A 20,983-nucleotide genomic window follows, 5' to 3' on the forward strand; every position below is an offset into this window, starting at 1 on the left:
ATCACCTGAGTCTTTGGCTCTGTATTACTTACCATAAAATGGCCAGTTTGTGTAATATTCTGCTTAATATTTTACAGGAACTAGTCAATGACACCAGAATTGTTTATGCTTGTATTTTTCTCTAAAACCCTTGAAAAACTGTTATTGATGCTGTATAATTTTAATATTATAACTGTTGGTACTAAAAATGCATCTGATGAATAATGCTAAGATTATGCTTTTGTTAATACAAATATAAGATCACTCCAAATGAAGACTTTGTGCTTAGATCAATTATACTTTGCTTACAAACCACTTCCTACTGTGGAAATAATTAGCATACTTCCAACATGGATGAGTACAAAGTGCAAAAAAAAAAGGGACAACTGAATGAAGATATTCATGATTTAAAAAGAAACACACAAAAAAAAAAACCTTAAACAAATGTAAAACCAGTATCTAGCTACTTAAGCATTATATTAATTTAGATGGATTTCTTCTTGGCTCTAGAAAATGTAAGTCAAATACAAAGAATACTTGTCATGACTAGCAGGGAAGTAACTCTACAGGAGCAAAAGCACTCTGTAATCTTAGCATTTTCACAACATATAGGTTTGGGGTCTGATCCTGCATTGTGCTGAACACCCATCGGAGGTGCTGAGGGTTAGGTCCTTGAACAAACATTAAGTACTTTTTGTACTAGTCATTCCTCATTCTCATGGTAAGTTTTTTAAAAGCCTCTGAGGCAAAGGCCCATTGCAGCGTGCTGATGTCTGCACGTTGTCTGGCCGGGATCTAGCAGGACTGAGCTTCTTGGCTGCATGAGGGTGGGACGGCAGCTGTGGTGGTGAAGGTGAGGGGGGAGAAAGGGCTGGGAGGCCCCCCGGCCCTGGCCTTGCCACGCTCCTGCAGGCACCATGCGGCCCTTCCGCCGGCTGCCGCCACTGCAGGCAGCATGCCAGGAGCACTGCAGTGACCCGCTGGCACTGGCTGCATTTCCACACGTCTCTTGGGGCACTTAGGGTTCTGCGATGCTTTATTTTCAAAACCGAGGTGTTAATTTGGTGTCCTGCACAATTTCTTCATTACAAACACTACCTCAAGGTGAAAGATGAGCCTGTTGACCAAACGAAGCAAGGTTTTTTGTTTGGAGAGCAGTTAAAATATGTGTAGGGCTGAAAGTTGTTCAGAAAGTATCTTGAGTCTAGTCAGGGCTGTAATAATAATCAAATTTGTTCCTTAAAGCACTCAGGAGTGGAGAGAAACTTGTGCTTCAGAATCAGATAAATAAAAATGGGAAGATTTACTTGAAACAAAGCAGTGTTCTGCAAGCACAAGAATGTCATCAGTAGTTTGAATTTCTGGATTTGGTTTTGGAAACTTTAAGTCTGAAAGTGCTGAGCTCCTTTGTCTTTCCTTGGATGGCAGTTTCTTACTCTGCTCATGGGCTGAAGCAACAGCCGCAGACAAGAGCAGATGGAATAAAATATGTTGAGCTGTTGTTTTGTGTGACAAATGTAACATTTGATTGTATGTTCCTGTTAAGTTTTTGTCTGCTGCAGAATGTCTATGATGTAAATTACTACCCATTGCACTTTGCATTGGGATTTTGTATACAGTATGACATACTAGGTATAAGACTTTTGTAAGGAAAAAAAAATAATTCAAGTAGTTTTTAGATGAACATATCTAGCATGTGAAAACCCTGTTGAAGAATAGATTACATTAAACATTTACCAGCAAGCCAGTAAAAATAGTCCTTATACACAGACATTCAATATAATTTAATGTTCTAAAAATAATTTTTAAATTTACCCAGTATGTATTGTATCTTTGAATTTTAAGAAGCAGCCATTCCTTTATGTAAACATAAAATATACCTATGTTTCTTTTAACTCTACAGCCTTTTTTCCTCCAAATAAATTTATTAAATTTTTGTGCACAAGACAGTACTGCAGCCTGCTATTTAGCCTATGGTGCCTTAGAGTTACTACAAATATTTAACAAAATATACATAACGTAAATACTGCCAGAAGATCACTTAGGCCAAATATTTTCTCTATTCACTTTTTACTGCACTTGCTTTCTATTGCTATTTAAGCCTCTTTTATCCAGCTTTGTAACAGTTATAGTGTTGTAGCCAATGCAAATGTTTACTTTCAATAAATCAGAATTTGTTCAACAATACTGTGCATTTGGGCAGTATTTTGAAAACTGTTCAAAGTTAAAAACAGTCATCTAAGAATTAAACTGAGTCTGAAGCAGTTTCTTGACTTTTGCTAATCTCAACGACATCTAAAGGTTATGCCATGTTTTTACACATATTATTGGAGTAAAATTTTTCTGCAGTGATCTTTTTAAGAATACTTAGATGAACTGTAAAAACAGCTTTCCATGCTATTTTTATCTGAATGGGTTACACAACTGGTTCAAAATAGAGATACTGGAATTAAAGCAGTATTCTGCATGTACAGTGTCATATAAAATGCATAAGAATGTTTCAAGATGCATTTTATAATTGCTTTTAAAGAAGTCCTCTGTCTTTCTTTTTCTGTAGAATTGGTTTTGTCATGAAAACACAGCAAATATATGAAGAACAATGTCATACTTTAATATGGGTATGCACATCTGCAGCTCATAAAACATGCAGACATTTGTGGGACTGGTTGTTGATTCAGTGAGTGTACTATTTTTTTCACTGCCTATGAGCTCATTTTAATTATATGGGTGGATATTAACTTGTATCTTTTGAAAGTTTTAGCTCTTGCTTTGCTAAATTTATTATTTCATTTATTGCAGATTTTGGATTGGAAAAGTTAAAGTGATACTATTATTTTGAATGCTGATAAGTATTTTACACAAATATAACTATGGGAGAGAGGAAAAAATACATTGTTGCTACCCTAAATGACTGATAATTTGCTTTTGATTGGAGTCTACAGGCTGGAGCTTGAATTCTATAATGGAAGAGATATTCCATATTTTGGGGACCTTAAGGTTGGAAGAAACAGTGACTTCCAAGCTTGCAAGCCAAGAGTTGAATCAGTAGTGAAATCTCAGACTCCACTAAAATCAGTACTCACAGACAGCAGGAGGGACAGGATTTGTACCAGCTTTGGCTTAACTGCTACTCCATTTCCAAGTTGCTGCATTGCAAGCTCTCTGAATATGCATCAATAGTCAACTTTCCATTGAGAAAGTTTGTGGCATATTGTATTCACCTGTTCAATGTGGGACCCAAGAGATTAATAATCCAAAAGTTAATTGACAGCAATACAAAATTATTGCAATGGAGCAGAGCTGCTTTCAAACACACACGTTGCCTTTTTGACAGGAGGAAGAGCAGAAAATCTGCTATGAAAAGATCTTATGGCTGTTGGAAAGAGTACGTGCTGTATTCGTTACACTGTGCACGCTTGGCCAACTTCTTTTTTGCAAATTACTGTGCAGTGCAGATTGCAGCAAATAATTTTGCACAGGTCACACAGCTGAGACCCCCTCCAAGAGAGATTTGTCTACCTGAAATACAGGGAGGCTGCTTATAGAGCTGCAGTAAATGAATGAAGCCAATAGTAGCTGAAGGCCACAACTTTGCTATGCCCCAGCTCTTAACACAGTGCAAGTTCTTTAGTTACTGGAGAAAAGAAATCTTAAGGAATATAAAAAGGCTTACTTTAGGGCTCAGTGCCTTGCAAAAGCCTAGTGTCAAAACAGGTGAAAAAGAAGAAGAGCATGTGACAAAAAAAAAAACAGTAGATTTTAAATTGGCATTTTTTTATTAGCCCACATAATAGCTCCCTGTCATGGTTTAACCCCAGCTGGCAACTAAGCACCACAAAGCCACTCACTCACTTCCCCTCCACCCCAAGTTGGGATGGAGGAGAGAATCAGAAGAGTAAAAGTGAGAAGACTTGTGGGTTGAGATAAAGACAGTTTAATAGGGAAAGCAAAAGCCATGCACACAGGGAAAGCAAAACAAGGAATTCATTCACCGCTTCCCATGGGCAGGCAGGTGTTCAGCCATCTCCAGGAAAGCAGGGCTCCATCACGTGTAACGGTTACTTGGGAAGACAAATGCCATCACTCCGAACATCCCCCCCTTCCTTCTTCCCCCAGCTTTATATGCTGAGCATGATGTCATATGGTCTGGAATATCCCTTGGGTCAGTTGGGGTCAGCTGTCCCAGCTGTGTCCCCTCCCAACTTCTTGTGCCCCCCCAGCCTACTCGCTGGTGGGGTGGGGTGAGAAGCAGAAAAGGCCTTGGCTCTGGGTAAGCACTGCTCAGCAATAACGAAAACATCCTTGAATTACCAACACTGTTTCCAGCACAAATCCAAAACATAGCCCCATACTAGCTACTGTGAAGAAAATTAACTCTATCCCAGCCAAACCCAGCATACTCCCTCAGGATGATTTTCTTAAATGTGGCAAATATTTTCCATTCATGTTTGAGAGAGAGAAGTGTAATTCAACACAAGGAAATTGAAGCCTCTGAATGGGGCCTAAGACCCTTTTAGTAGCAGCATTGAATGTAGCAAGCCCCTGTACAGGGCGTCAGCTATTAGATTTCAGCCAGAAAACTGGCATTTTGCAAAATGCTGAAGCAGTGGGAATAACACTAGCAGCAGGAACAGAGACTGCTGCAGAAGCGAGAGCAGCACAAGTCTCAAGAGATCATGTCTGGAAAAAAAATACAGGAACTCCTGGCTTAAGGTTTGCTCAACAGAAGCCAGAGCTTATCATCAGCAAAGCAATTCTAATTTGTAACTTTTAAAGAGAAAGCTTTCCATTGTTTGGGAGAAATGAGGAAAAAAAAATGTTAGCTTTCTTCAACCTGCTGTCCCATAGCTGTATAGCTCAGTCTAATGGCATGCTTGGGACAATACACCACTGTACTTGCATGTAGCAGGCTTGCTTACAGCCGTAGCGACTTTCTTATAGATCTTGGGCAGAATGAAGAATGCCTCAGTTAGCTGACATTTCCTTGGAGCCTGTCTCATATTTTATTTACATATTCTGATGGAGTCTGTATGGGTAAATGTCACGACCCAGACTGGAGAGACCAGGTAGTTGTGTTGAATTCGGAATTCCCCCAGGCTAAATTAAGGTGAATTGACAGCAAACGATCAGTTAAATATTTTATTCATGACAGAAGCAAACTGAACTTGGGAGGCGGTCATGGTTTAACTCCAGCCAGCAACTAAGCACCACGCAACCACTCGCTCACTCCCCCCCACACACCCAAAGGGATGGGGAGAAAATCAGGAAAAAGAAGTAAAACTCGTGGGTTGAGATAAGAACGGTTTAATAGAACAGAAAAGAAGAAACTAATAATGATAATGATAACACTAATAAAATGACAACAGCAATAATAAAAGGATAGCAATGTACAAATGATGCGCAGTGCAATTGCTCACCACCTGCCGATCGACACCCAGCTAGTCTCCGAGCGGCGATTCCCCGCCCCCACTTACCAGTTCCCATACTAGATGGGACATCACATGGTATGGAATACACTGTTGGCCACTTTGGGTCAGCTGCCCTGGCTGTGTCCTGTGCCAACTTCTTGTGCCCCTCCAGCTTTCTCACTGGCTGGGCATGAGAAGCTGAAAAATCCTTGACTTGAGACTAAACACTACTTAGCAACAACTGAAAACATCAGTGTTATCAACATTCTTCTCATACTGAACTCAAAACATAGCACTGTACCAGCTACTAGGAAGACAGTTAACTCTATCCCAGCCGAAACCAGGACAATAACACAAATCCTCAGCCTCTGGAGGCGACTTCTGTTAGGTGTAAAGGAAAGGTACTCCTTCAAGGATGAAGTTAGATGTCACCAAGGCAAGTGGACCACCATGGAGAGAGGTATCCAGTACCTGAGGGAATTAGCCATGCTGGAGGTGATTTATAATGATCCAGAAAATGGGCAGTCACCCACAGATCCAGATGAAGTCCAATGCACACAACCGATGTGGCGGAATTTTCTACGAAGTGCACCACCAACCTATGCCAACTCATTGGCAGTAATGTCCTGGAAAGAAGGCTATGGACAAACGGCGGACGAACTGGCTGTCCAACTCCAGCAATATGAAGGAAGTCTCTCTTCCTCCCTACGGGCCTGTGTCTCGGCTGTAGAGGAATTGTCCCGGGAGTTCCAGCAATTCAAAGTGGATATGTCCTCCTCCCCACCTGTACAGGCCCGCATCGCAGTTATTGGGAGTAAGCGTTCCTCTGCCCAAGAGAGAGGAGATAGAAAGTACACACGACGGGCTAACCTGTGGTTTTACCTGCGTGACCATGGAAAGGACATGAGGAAGTGGGATGGAGAACCTACCTCAGTCTTGGATGCACGGGTACGGGAGTTGTGAGAAAAAGCAATCAGAAAAGAGGATTCTTCTTGGAAAACTGCTGCTCCAGTTTCCCGTGAGCAGTCCCTCGGACGCAGTAGATGGGCTGATCTCATTTCTGATCCTCTTGAAGGGACTTCTGATTCACGTTTGCGAAAAGTGAGTAATGGATACTCTAACCAGGATTAGAGGGGCCCTGCCTCCAGCCAGGTGGAGGAAAGGGACAACCGAGTCTACTGGACAGTGTGGATTCGATGGCCTGGCACATCAGACCCACAGGAGTATAAAGCTCTAGTTGACACTGGTGCACAATGCACCCTAATGCCATCAAGTTATAAAGGGGCAGAACCCATCTGTATCTCTGGTGTGACAGGGGGATCCCAAGAGCTAACCGTATTGGAAGCTGAAATGAGTCTAACCGGGAATGAGTGGCATAAACACCCCATTGTGACTGGTCCAGAGGCCCCGTGCATCCTTGGTATAGACTGTCTCAGGAGGGGGTATTTCAAGGACCCGAAAGGGTACCGTTGGGCCTTTGGTATAGCTGCATTGGAGACAGAGGGCACTGAACAGCTGTCTACCCTGCCTGGTCTCTCCCAAGACCCTTCGGTTGTGGGGTTGCTGAAGGTTGAAGAACAACAGGTGCCAATTGCTACCACGACGGTGCACCGGGGGCAATATCGCACCAACCGAGACTCCCTGATCCCCATCCATAAGCTGATTTGCCCATTGGAGAGCCAAGGAGTGATCAGCAAGACTCACTCACCCTTTAATAGTCCCATATGGCCCATGCGGAAATCTAATGGGGAATGGAGACTAACAGTAGATTATCGTGGGCTAAATGAAGTTACACCACCGCTGAGCGTTGCTGTGCCAGATATGCTAGAGCTTCAATATGAACTGGAATCAAAGGCAGCCAAGTCGTATGCCACAATTGACATTGCTAATGCATTTTTCTCCATTCCTTTGGCAGCGGAGTGCAGGCCACAGTTTGCTTTCGCTTGGAGGGGCATCCAGTACACCTGGAATCGACTGCCCCAGGGGTGGAAACACAGCCCCAGCATTTGCCATGGACTGATCCAGACTGCACTGGAAAAAGGTGAAGCTCCGGAACACCTGCAATACATTGATGACATAATCATATGGGATGACACAGCAAGCCAACTGTATAGTTGGAGAAGTGACTCCCCCATTTCCAACCTGAATCTTAGAGTTTTTATCCCCTGACTTGTGGAATGGTGTGTATGACTACATCTGAGTGGGTTATGATATATGCCTAAATGGATTATGTATATCTGAGTGGAGTTTCCCCTTATCTTTCCTTCATTGGTCTGTGATTGTTTGAATACACAAGGTTGTCATTTGAAACTGAAGCTGAAACCCTCCAGGTTTGGGGTTTTTTTTACGTTGCTTCCACAGGCAACTGAATAGTGGTTGGATTGAGACTCAGGGCATACTATTTGCTAAGGGATTTCAAGGCTCAGTTCAGGTTTTGGTTCTTTGAATGGTGCAGCCACTGCCCTGTTTACTTTAGGGTTTATCAGACAACCCAGAGCTAAGCTGTCTACACAGCTCCCCGTGAGCAGAGACACAGGGCCTCAAGGCAACCCAAGGCTGGGTCACTTTTGTAACCCCCCATGAGTGGCCTGTGTGCACTAGATATGGTGAAACTCGTTTGTGAACTGTGAGCCGGACAATCCACACACCATGGTGGTCCACTTGCCAGGTTGACATATAACATCTTCCTTGAAGGGGTACCTTTCCTTCACACTTGACAGGAGTCGCCTCCAGAGGCTGATGGCTTGTGTCCCTTTTGCAATTGCCTTGTCAATGCCACCTTCCCTGGCAAGCGATCCCAGCTGCTTGGCTTCCCTACCTTCTAATTCCAAGCTATTAGCCCCATTGTCCCAGCATCGGAGGAGCCAGGTGATAATATGCTCACCTCTACGGCGGCCAAAATCTTTTCGCATATCCCACAGCTCACTCAGGGATAGGGATTGGGTGATTATCTCTGGTTCTGCCTCTTCCTCCTGTTCTTGTGATGACCCTGGTTCATCTTCATCCGTCGCTAAGCGGACTGATTTTTTTGTATATTTCTTCTTCTGTATGGGGGCGACTGTTACTGGTACAGGTTGGTTCTCTGGTTCAGCTGCAGTGCCTGTCATGGAGGCTGGAGTGGCTGCAGTGCCTGTCGCCGGGGTTTGAGTAACGGCAGTGCCTGTCACCAGGGTTGGAGTGGCCACAGTGCCTGTCGCAGGACTTGGAGTGGCCGCAGCGCCTGTTGCTTTGTTGTCAGATTCAGAGTCCTTCTCTTCCCCTTGACGGTACTGAATAGTATTGAATAGGGCACAATAGGCATGGGACAGGCCCCAGCACATTGCAGTGATTTGTGTCTCCCTGGAATTGTCGGGGTGACAGCATACCTTTTCCAAATGTTCTAGTAGCTTTTCAGGATTCTGCACTTGTTCAAGGGTGAAGTTCCAAAACATTGGAGGTGCCCACCACCCTAGGCATTTGCCCATACTTCCCCACACACCCTGCCACTCATAATTATCCAGCCTCGGGGCAGATCTCTGGGTGATCTTCTTAAATAGTTGTTTAACCCTAAACAAGATCTGAACCACATTCAGGAACATGCTAGTTCCTAGCAGTAGGGCCAGGACCATGCTGGTCTCAACATCCCAAGGGTATTCAAATTTTTCAAAATTCTCTAACGATATTGTAACTAGACTGGAGGAGAAGGAAAAGAGGAATAAAGGTGTCTCGCCCATAGATTGGGTCTCCGAGGAGGAAAGGTAAAGGGTGTAATTATTAATAGTTTCCCACAGATGGCTCCCGAAGTATAGAGGTGATAACAATGCTGAGTACAAATAACGGATTAGTCCCACAGCCGATAATTTTATCATACCATAAGCCAGTGTTACAAAGTACATCAAAACAAAAACCTTAATCCACCTCCCACGGATGATAAGCAGCAGCAGAGGGACTACATACAGCAAGTGAGGTGATACATAACAGAACTCTAAAAACGAGCGCCACAAGTCTAATAGCTCATAAATCGACACTGTGACCAGCGACTATTAAAGTAATATAAGGAATGCTTATAATAAATTTGTTTTAACACAGTCTGGTCAGATCTGTTGTTATCTCAACCCTTTGGGCCTCACTTTGGGCACCAAAATGGACTGTCATGGTTTAGGCCCAGCCGGCAGCTAAGCACCACGCAGTTGCTCGTTCAATTCCCCCCTACCCAGTGGGATGGGGGAGAGAATTGGGAAAAAAAAGTAAAACTCGTGGGTTGAGATAAGAACAGTTTAATAGGACAGAAAGGAAGAAAATAATAATGATAATAATAACAATAATAAAATAACAATAATAATAATAAAAGAATTGGAATATACAAAACAAGTGATGCACAATGCAATTGTTCACCACTTGCTGACAGACGCCCAGTTAGTTCCTGAGCAGCGATCTGCCCCCCCGGCTAACTCCCCCCAATTTATATACTAGACATGACGTCACATGGTATGGAATATCCCTTTGGCCGCTTTGGGTCAGCTGCCCTGGCTGTGTCCCCTCCCAACTTCTTGTGCCCCTCCAGCCTTCTTGCTGGCTGGGCATCAGAAGCTGAAAAATCCTTGACTTAGGATAAACACTTGTTTTGGGTTTGTGTGGCAGGGTTTTGGTAGCAGGGGAGGGGCTGCAGGGGTGGCTCCTGTGAGAAGCTGCTAGAAGCTTCCCCAGCTCCAAGTCGGACCCGCCTCTGGTCAAGGGCAAGCCCATCAGTGATGGTGGTAGTGCCTCTAGGAGAACAGATTTAAGAAGGGAAACCTGCAGTGGAGGAGGAGATTGGAATATGAGAGAAACCCCTGTGCAGATACCGAGGTCAGTGAAGAAGGAGGGGGAGGAGGTGTGCTGGAGGAGGGGATGCCCCTGCAGCCCATGGTGAGACAGCAGGCTGTCCCCCACCAGCCCATGGAGGGGAGTGGGGGAGCAGATGCCCACCTGCAGCCCGGGGAGGAGCTCACACCAGAGCAGTTGGATGCCCTCGAAGATGGCTGTGACTCCATGGGAAAGCCCATGCTGGAGCAGTCTGTGCCTGAAGGACTGCAGCCCATGGGAGGGACCCACAATGGAGCAGTTCATGGAGGACTGTCTCCCGTGGGAGGGACCCCACACACTGGAGCAGGGGAAGAGTAAGGAGTCCTCCCCCTGAGGAGGAAGGAGTGGCAGAAACAATGTGTGATGAACTGACCACAACCCCCATTCCCCGTCCCCCTGCGCTGCCGGGGGGAAGAGGTGGAGAAAATCAGGAGTGGAGTTCAGCTGGGAAGGAGGGGTGGGGGGAAGGTGTTCTAAGGTTTGGTTTTACTTCTCAGTATCCTTGTTTTGATTTGATTGGTAAATTGATTTTGTTTTTTCCCCAAGCTGAGTCTGTCTTTTGCCTGTGACCATAAGTGGTGAGTGATCCCTCCCTCTCCTTGTCTTGACCCATGAGCTTTTCTTTATATTTTCTCCTCCTCATCCCACTGGGGCCGGGGGGGAGGAGTGAGCAAGCAGCCTGCTGGTGCTTTGTTGCCAGCTGGACTTAAACCAGGACAACACTACTTAGCAACAACTGAAAACATCAGTGTTATCAACATTCTTCTCATACTGAACCCAAAACATAACACTATACCAGCTACTAGAAAGAAAATTATCTCTATCCCAGCCAAAACCAGGACACTACGTATTAAGCTTAGGTTTGATGTATTATCCCAAATAGGTTTGCTTCTTGTTAAAGGGAATTTTTTTCTTTTTTTCTCATCTTTGCACTTTTCATGGACAGCAGATGCTCTGGGCCTTAGTGTGCACTGCTGCTTTCTAACTGGCCTGATCTCAAGCAGTCTTGATTTTTATGAAACCACATCCTTCTTATTCTCTTCATCATGAGAGTGCTCTTGTCACTTCTTCCCTGTTCAGCACTAGTTAGCCTGCTGCACTTAGCTCCTGTCCTCACCTGTGGAAAGGCTGCCTCTTCATGAGCTGCTCTGAGTTTTGCCCAGGGAATTGTCTCAGGAGCAGAACTGATGAGGCAGCGATGGAAGGAGGGTATGAACCCCTGTGAGGATCCTCCCACAACCCTCTCTCCCAGGAAAAAGAGCATGAATAAAAGTAAATGATCTAATAGCCTTTTCTGCCACAGAGCAGAAGGTGTAAATAAACTCTGGGAGACACAGATGTAATATTGAAAAGGCAAACACCTTGAGTAGATCTTTAATACATCTCGATAAAAATTAGTGGCTGAAAGACACATGTTGCAGAGTGGAAGTGTCAGTGATATGTGGCAATCGAAGTGTAAAGAGAGCAGGTGATGCTCCAGCTTGGACTTTTTGAATTAAGCTGGTGTGTGGGCCAAATTAATTTCTGGTATGGTCATATAAAGAATACCAGCCCACCAGCTACTGAATTTCTCTGGTAATTCAGATTGCAACAGATACAAAAAGCAAAGAAAGACATTAATGGTTATTAATGATATGTCAGCATATGTTTGAGATACTTTTGATTCTTATTAAATTTAATTTGTTAATTAATGAAGAAAACAAAGGTATATAATGTAAAGCATAGGAGAAAGTGGTTGTTATTTCTATTGTAATTGTGGTAGATGTGGTAGTAATAGCCTTTACTGTTGATATTATTACTCGTGTATCTATGATCATTACTAATAGTTAGTAAACTGCTCACCTGAAATAAACATCTTACCCATAGCCTAAATGGATTATAATACACTATAGAGGTTTTATACAGTCACACACAAGATTAACAGAGAAGGTTTTCTGTCATGGCAAGAAAAAGAATTTTTATATATAAATATATATATGTGCATGCATGTGTGTATAGGCATATATATAGTTTTTCTCCTAAGCAGGTGATGAAATGATCATACGACTGGTTTCATAGTTTAATTTTATTTCCAGCAGCTTCAATAAAAGGACACAGAGAAGTAGTGATGGCAGATAAAAAATTAAGTATCTATTTGCTATTTTATTTGATTGCTGGATGTCCTGGTTTCAGCTGGGATAGAATTAACTGTCTTCCTAGTGGCTGGTACAGTGCTATGTTTTGAGTTCAGTATGAGAAGAATGTTGATAACACTGATGTTTTCAGTTGTTGCTAAGTAGTGTTTAGTCTCAAGTCAAGGATTTTTCAGCTTCTCATGCCCAGCCAGCGAGAAAGCTGGAGGGGCACAAGAAGTTGGCACAGGACACAGCCAGGGCAGCTGACCCAAAGTGGCCAACGGGGTATTCCATACCATGTGACATCCCATCTAGTATAGGAACTGGGAAGTGGGGGCGGGGAATCGCTGCTCGGGGACTAGCTGGGTGTTGGTCGGTGGGTGGTGAGCAATTGCACTGCGCATCATTTGTACATTCCAATCTTTTTATTACTACTGTTGTCATTTTATTAGTGTTATCATTATCATTATTAGTTTCTTCTTTTCTGTTCTATTAAACCGTTCTTATCTCAACCCAGGAGTTTTACTTCTTTTTCCCGATTTTCTCCCCCATCCCACTGGGTGGGGGGGAGTGAGTGAGTGGCTGCATGGTGCTTAGTTGCTGGCTGGGGTTAAACCACGACAGTCCATTTTGGCGATCAACATGGGGCACGAAGGGTTGAGATAATGACAAACCTGACCAGAGCTTGTTAAAACAAATTTGTTATAAGCATTCATTATATTGGTCTAATAGTCGCTGGTCATTATGTTGATTTATGTGTTCTTAGAGTTCTTGCTCTGGTTTTTAAAGTTCTGTTATGTATCACCTCGCTTGCTGTATGTAGTCCCTCTGCTGCTACTTATCATCCGTGGGAGGTGGATTAAGGTTTTCGCTTTGATGTATGGTATAACACTAGTTTATGGTACGATAAAGTTATCGGCTGTGGGATTAATCCGGTATTTGCACTCAGCATTGTCACCTCTATACTGCGGGAGCCATCTGTGGGAAACTATTAATAATTATACCATTTACCTTTCCTCCATGGAAAACCAGTCTATGGGTGGGGTACCTTTCTTCCCCTCTCCTTTCTCCTTCAGTCCAGTTACAATGGTGTTTGAGAATTTTGAAAAATTTGAATACTCCTGGGATGTTGAGACCAGCACGGTCCTAGCCTGACTTCTAGGAATTAGCATACTTCTGAATGTGGTTCAGGTCTTGTTTAAGGTTAAACAACTATTTAAGAAGATCACCCAGAGATCTGCCCCGAGGCTGGATAATTATGAGTGGCAGGGTGTGTGGGGTAGTATGGGCAAGTACCTAGAAAAGTGGGCACCTCCAGTGTTTTGGAAATTCACCCCTGAACAAGTGCAGGATCCAGAAGAACTAGTAAAATATTTGGAAAAGGTATGCTGCCACCCTGGCAGCTCTAGAGAGATACAAATCACTGCAACGTGCTGGGGCCTGGCCCATGCCTATCGAGCCCTGTTCAACACCACTCAGTACCCTCAAGGGGAAGAGAAAGTCTCTGGACCTAACAACAAAATGATGAGCACCGCGGCCACCCAAACCTCGGCAATGGGCGCTGCGGCCTCTCCAGCCCCAGCAATGAGAATTGCAGGCACCCAGACCTTGGCGACAGGCACCGTGACCCCTCCAGCCCCGGAGACGAGAACTGTGGCTACCCAAACCTCAGCAACAGGCACTGCAGCCCCTCCAGCCCCGGCAATGAGTACAGCAGCTACCCAAACCTTGGCAACGGGCACTGAGGTCCCTCCAGCCCCAGCGACGAGCACAGCTGCTACCCAAACCTCGGTGACAGACACTGCGGTTATCCAAAACCCGGTGAGCGATACTGCAACTGAACCAGCGGACCAACCTGCACCAGTATCAGTTGCCCTCGTACAGAAGAAGAAATATACAAAAAAATCAGTTCGCTTAGTGAAGGATGAAGGTGAACCAGGGTTATCACGGGAACAGGAGGAAGAGGCAGAACCAGAGGTAATAACCCGGTCCCTATCCTTGAGTGAGCTGCGGGATATGCAAAAAGATTTTGGCCGCCGTAGAGGTGAGCATATTATCACCTGGCTCCTCCGATGCTGGGATAATGGGGCTAATAGCTTGGAATTAGAAGGTAGGGAAGCCAAGCAGCTGGGATCGCTTGCCAGGGAAGGTGGCATTGACAAGGCAATTGCAAAAGGGACACAAGCCATCAGCCTCTGGAAGCGACTCCTGTCAAGTGTGAAGGAAAGGTACCCCTTTAAGGAAGATGTTATATGTCAATCAAGCAAGTGGACCACCATGGAAAGAGGTATCCAATATCCGAGGGAATTAGCTGTGCTAGAGACAATTCATTATGACCCAGACAACCCACAATTACCCAAAGATCCAGACGAAGTCCAATGCACACGACCCATGTGGCGGAAGTTCGTACAGAGCGCACCATCGTCCTATGCCAACACACTGGCAATAATGACCTGGAAAGACGAAGAGGCACCGATGGTGGATGAAGTGGCTCGCCAACTCCGTCAATACGAAGAAAATCTCTCCTCCTCCCTGCAAGCCTGCATTTCGGCTGTGGAGAAGCTGTCCGAGGATTTCCAGCAATTCAAAGAGGATATGTCCTACTCCCCACCTGTAAGGACCAATGTCTCAGCTATTAGGAGTGAGCGTTCCTCTGCCCAAGAGAGAGAATATAGAAGGTACACACCACGAGGTGCCCTGTGGTTTTACCTATGTGATCATGGAGAGGACATGAGGAAATGGGACGGAAAACCTACCTCGGTCCTAAATGCATGGGTACGTGAGCTGCAAGGAAAAACCACCACAAAAGGGGATTCTACCAGGAAAAATGCCGCTCCAGTTTCCAAACAGAGTAGAAGGGCTGATCTTATTTCTGATCCTCTTGAAGGGACTTCTGAGCCAGTTTTACGAGAAGTGAATACTGGATACTCTGACCAGAATTAGAGGGGCCCTGCCTCCAGCCAGGTGGAGGAAAGGGATAACCGGGTCTATTGGACTGTGTGGATTCGATGGCCTGGCACGTCAGACCCACAGCAGTATAAGGCTCTAGTAGACACCGGCACACAGTGTACTCTAATGCCATCAAGTTATAAAGGGGCAGAACCCATTTGTATTTCTGGTGTGACAGGGTTACCCCAATAGTTAACTCTATTGGAAGTTGAAGTAAGCCTAATGGGGAATTAATGCCAGAAACACCCCATTGTGACTGGTCCAGAGGCTCCGTGTATCCTTGGCATAGACTATCTCAGGAGAGGGTATTTTAAAGACCCAAAGGGGTATTGGTGGGCTTTTGATATAGCTGCATTGGAGACAGAGGGCACTGAACAGCTGTCTACCCTGCCTGGTCTCTCTCAAGACCCTTCGATTGTGGGGTTGCTGAAGGTTGAAGAACAACAAGTGCCAATTCCTACCACGACGGTACACCGGCAGCAATATCGCACCAACCGAGACTCTCTGATTCCCATCCACAAGTTGATTCGCCAACTGGAGAGCCAAGGAGTGATCAGCAAAACTCGCTCACCCTTTAATAGTCCCATATGGCCAGTGCGGAAGTCTAATGGAGAGTGGAGACTAACAGTTGACTATCGCGGCCTGAATGAAGTTACACCACCGCTGAGTGCTGCCGTTCCAGATATGCTAGAACTTCAATACGAGCTAGAGTCAAAGGCAGCCAAGTGGTATGCCACAATTGACATTGCTAATGCGTTTTTCTCAATCCCTCTGGCAGCAGAGTGTCGTCCACAATTTGCCTTTACTTGGAGGGGTGTCCAATACACTTGGAATCGATTGCCCCAGGGGTGGAAACACAGCCCCACCATTTGCCATGGACTAATCCAGGCTGCACTGGAAAAAGGTGAAGCTCCGGAACACCTGCAATACATTGATGACATCATCGTATGGGGCAAAACGGCAGAAGAAGTCTTTGAGAAAGGGAAGAAAATAATCCAAATCCTTCTGAAAGCCGGTTTTGCCATAAAAGAAAGTAAGGTCAAGGGACCTGCACGGGAGATCCAGTTTTTAGGAATAAAATGGCAAGATGGACATCATCTGATCCCAATGGACGTGATCAACAAAATAGCAACTATGTCTCCACCGACTAATAAAAAGGACACACAGGCCTTCTTAGGTGTCGTGGGGTTTTGGAGAATGCATATTCCAAATTACAGTTTGATTGTAAGTCCTCTCTATCAAGTGACCCGGAAGAAGAATGATTTTAAATGGGGCCCTGAGCAACAACAAGCCTTTGAACAAATTAAACGGGAGATTGTTCACGCAGTAGCCCTTGGACCAGTCTGGGCAGGACAAGATGTTAAAAATGTGCTCAATACTGCAGATGGGGAGAATGGCCCTACCTGGAGCCTCTGGCATAAAGCACCTGGGGAGACCCGAGGCCGACCCCTGGGGTTTTGGAGTCAAGGATATCGAGGATCCGAGGCTCGCTATACTCCAACTGAAAAAGAGATATTGGCAGCATATGAAGGAGTTTGAGCTGCCTCAGAAGTGGTTGGTACTGAGACACAGCTTCTCTTAGCACCCCGACTGCCAGTGCTGGGCTGGATGTTCAAAGGGAGGGTCTCCTCTACACATCACGCGACTGACGCCACATGGAGTAAGTGGATTGCACTGATCACACAACGAGCTCGCATAGGAAACCCCAGTCGCCCAGGAATTTTGGAAGTGATCATGGACTGGCCAGAAGGCAAAGATTTTGGAATGTCGCCAGAGGAGGAGGTGGCACGTGCTGAAGAAGCCCCGCTGTATAATAAACTGCCAGAAAATGAGAGGCAATATGCCCTGTTTACTCCTGGGTCTTGTCGCATTGTGGGAAAACATTGGAGGTGAAAAGCTGCTGTATGGAGTCCTACATGACAAGTTGCGGAAACCACTGAAGGAGAAGGTGAATCGAGTCAGTTTGCAGAGGTGAAAGCCATCCAGCTAGCGTTAGGCATTGCTGAAAGAGAAAAGTGGCCAGTGCTCTATTTCTATACTGACTCCTGGATGGTGGCAAATGCCCTGTGGGGGTGGCTACAGCAATGGAAGCAGAGCAACTGGCAGCGCAGAGGTAAACCCATTTGGGCTGCTGCACTGTGGCAAGATATTGCGTCCCGGCTAGAGAATCTGGTTGTAAAAGTACGTCATGTAGATGCTCATGTACCCAAGGGTCGGGCCACTGAAGAACATCGAAAAAACCAGCAGGTGGATCAGGCTGCCAAGAGTGAAGTGGCTCAGGTGGACCTGGACTGGCAACATAAGGGTGAGCTATTTATGGCTCAGTGGGCCCATGATACTTCAGGCCATCAGGGAAGAGATGCAACATATAGATGGGCTCGTGACTGAGCGGTGGACTTGACCATGGACACTATCGCACAGGTTATCCATGAATGTGAAACATGTGCTGCAATTAAGCAAGCCAAGCGGTTAAAGCCTCTGTGGTATGGAGGGCGATGGCTGAAATATAAATTTGGGGAAGCCTGGCAGATTGACTATATCACACTCCCACAAACTCGCCAAGGCAAGCGCTATGTGCTGACAATGGTGGAAGCAACCACCGGATGGCTGGAAACATATTCTGTACCCCATGCCACTGCCCGGAACACTATCCTGGGCCTTGAGAAGCAGGTCTTATGGTGACATGGCACCCCAGAAAGAATTGAGTCAGACAACGGGACTCATTTCTGAAACAACCTCATAGACACCTGGGCCAAAGAGCATGGCATTGAGTGGGTGTATCATATCCCCTATCATGCACCAGCCTCTGGGAAAATCGAAAGATACAATGGGCTGTTAAAGACTACATTGAAAGCAATGGGGGGTGGGACCTTCAAACATTGGGATACACATTTAGCAAAAGCCACCTGGTTAGTCAACACCAGAGGATCTGCCAATCGGGGTGGCCCTGCCCAATCAGAGTTTTTACATACTGTGGAAGGGGATAAAGTCCCTGTAGCGCACATGAAAAATATGTTAGGGAAGACAGTTTGGGTTACTCCTGCCTCAGGCAAAGGTAAACCCATTTGTGGGATTGCTTTTGCTCATGGGCCTGGGTGCACTTGGTGGGTGATGCTAAAAGATGGGGAAGTCCGATGTGTGCCTCAAGGGGATTTGATTTTAGGTGAGAATAGCCAGAATTAAACTGTATGATATTAGTTGCTATATAACCCTGCTACTGTATTTTATCATTACTATAATTGTTATATGCTATATTGTGATGGGTTAACCCTGGCTGAACGTCAGGTGCCCACCAAAGCCGTTCTATCACTCCCCCATCCTCAGCTGGACAGGGAGAGAAAAATATAACAAAGAGCTTGCGGGTTAAGATAAGGACAGGAGAGATCATTCACCAATTACCGTCACAGGCAAAACAGACTCAGCTTGGGGAAAATTAACTCAATTTATTACAAATCAACCAGAGTAGGGTAATGAGAAATAAAACAAAATCTCAGAACACCTTCCCTCCACCCCTTCCTTCTTCCTGGGCACAACTTCACTCCCGGATTTCTCTACCAACCCCCCCCAGTGGCACGGGGGGACGGGGATTGGGTTTACGGTCATCACATGTTATTTTCTGCCACTTCACCTCCTCAGGGGCAGGACTCATCACACTCTTCCCCTGCTCCAGCGTGGGGTCCCTCCCACGGGAGACAGTCCTCCACGAACTTCTCCAACATGGGCCCTTCCCACGGGCTGCAGTTCTTCACGAACTGCTCCAGCATGGGTCCTTTCCACGGTGTGCAGTCCTTCAGGAGCACACTGCTCCAGCATGGGTCCCCCACGGGGTCACAAGTCCTGCCAGGAAAACCTGCTCCATGGGCTCCTCTCTCCACAGATCCGCAGGTCCTGCCAGGAGCCTGCTCCAGCGTGGGCTTCCCACGGGGTCACAGCCTCCTTCGGGAACCCACCTGCTCCGGCGTAGGGTCTTCCACGGGCTGCAGGTGGATATCTGCTCCACCGTGGACCTCCATGGACTGCAGGGGGACAGCCTGCCTCACCATGGTCTTCACCACAGCATGCAGGGGAATCTCCGCTCCGGCGCCTGGAGCATCTCCTCCCCCTCCTTCTTCACTGACCTTGGTGTCTGCAGGGTTGTTTCTCTTACATGTTCTCACTCCTCTCTCCAGTGGCTGTTTCTCCGCATCCCAACATTTTTCCTTCTTAAAAATGTTATCACAGAGGCGTTACCACTATCACTGATTGGCTTGGCTTTGGCCGGCGGCGGGTCCGTCTTAGAGCCAGCTGGTATGGGCTCTCTCGAACACAGGGGAAGCTTCCAGCAGCTTCTTACAGAAGCCACACCTGTAACCCCCCCCCGCTACCAAAACCTTGCCACACAAAACCAGTACATATATCCATAGTACTATAGTAAGAATCACTTATATCAAGCAAGAAAGAACTGTGATAAAACTGAGCAAAGCGCAGCAGTGATGGAACCAGAACTGACTCCAGCATGCAACAATCCAACGGTGCACACCATCCTCCTGCTGCATCCAATGTCACCTGCTCGTCACACCGCACTGAAGCCCAATCCTGCTCTACCGACTGAGAGGACTTTGCACCATCCCTCCTGCCCAGACAGACTGATATGACAGATGGAGCCCAGAGTCAGAAACTAAATGAACTCAACAAACATTTTATGAACATAACCCATGAACTAAAGGAATGATATCTCTGTGTGTGTATACATATGTCGTGGTTTAACCCCAGCCAGCAACTAAGCACCACGCAGCCGCTCACTCACTCCCCCCCATCCAGTGGGATGGGGGAGAAAATCAGGAAAAGAAGTAAAACTCCTGGGTTGAGATAAGAACGGTTTAATAGAACAGAGAAGAAGAAACTAATAATGATAATGATAACACTAATGAAATGACAACAGTAGTAATAAAAGGATTGAAATGTACAAATGATGTGCAGGGGAATTGCTCACCACCCGCCGACCGACACCCAGCCAGTCCCCGAGCCGTGAAAACCTGCCCCCCACTTCCCAATTCCTAAACTAGATGGGACGTCACATGGTATGGAATACACTGTTGGCCAGTTTGGGTCAGGTGCCCTGGCTGGGCATGAGAAGCTGAAAAATCCTTGACTATAGTCTAAACACTACTGAGCAACAACTGAAAACATCAGTGTTATCAACATTCTTCTCATACTGAACTCAAAACATAGCACTGTACCAGCTACTAGGAAGACAGTTAACTCTATCCCAGCTGAAACCAGGACAACATATATACATATATAGATATATCATTGTTCATATGTCTCAAAGGGATGGAAAATGTGATGATGATTGATCAGGATGTAACTAATGTAACTAAAGGTATGGGAACTGAGCATGACGTCAATGGTATAGAATAAAGGGTGGATACTGTCCTGGTTTCAGCTGGGATAGAGTTAACTGTCTTCCTAGTAGCTGGTACAGTGCTATGTTTTGAGTTCAGTATGAGAAGAATGTTGATAACACTGATGTTTTCAGTTGTTGCTCAGTAGTGTTTAGACTAATGTCAAGGATTTTTCAGCTTCTCATGCCCAGCCAGCGAGAAAGCTGGAGGGGCACAAGAAGTTGGCACAGGACGCAGCCAGGGCACCTGACCCAAAGTGGCCAACAGGATATTCCATACCATGTGACATCCCATCTAGTATAGGAACTGGGAAGTGGGGGCGGGG

General features: G+C 45.7%; 1 long non-coding RNA gene across 1 annotated transcript in view; it reads right to left on the reverse strand.

Moving 5' to 3' along the window:
* Nucleotides 1-20,983, reverse strand: part of LOC138683533 (uncharacterized) — a 287,545-nt gene that overhangs the window by 133,138 nt on the left and 133,424 nt on the right. The gene's annotated exons all lie outside the window — the stretch shown is intronic.

The sequence above is a fragment of the Haliaeetus albicilla genome, chromosome W (assembly GCF_947461875.1).
Source record: "Haliaeetus albicilla chromosome W, bHalAlb1.1, whole genome shotgun sequence".
NCBI classification, from domain to species: domain Eukaryota; kingdom Metazoa; phylum Chordata; class Aves; order Accipitriformes; family Accipitridae; genus Haliaeetus; species Haliaeetus albicilla.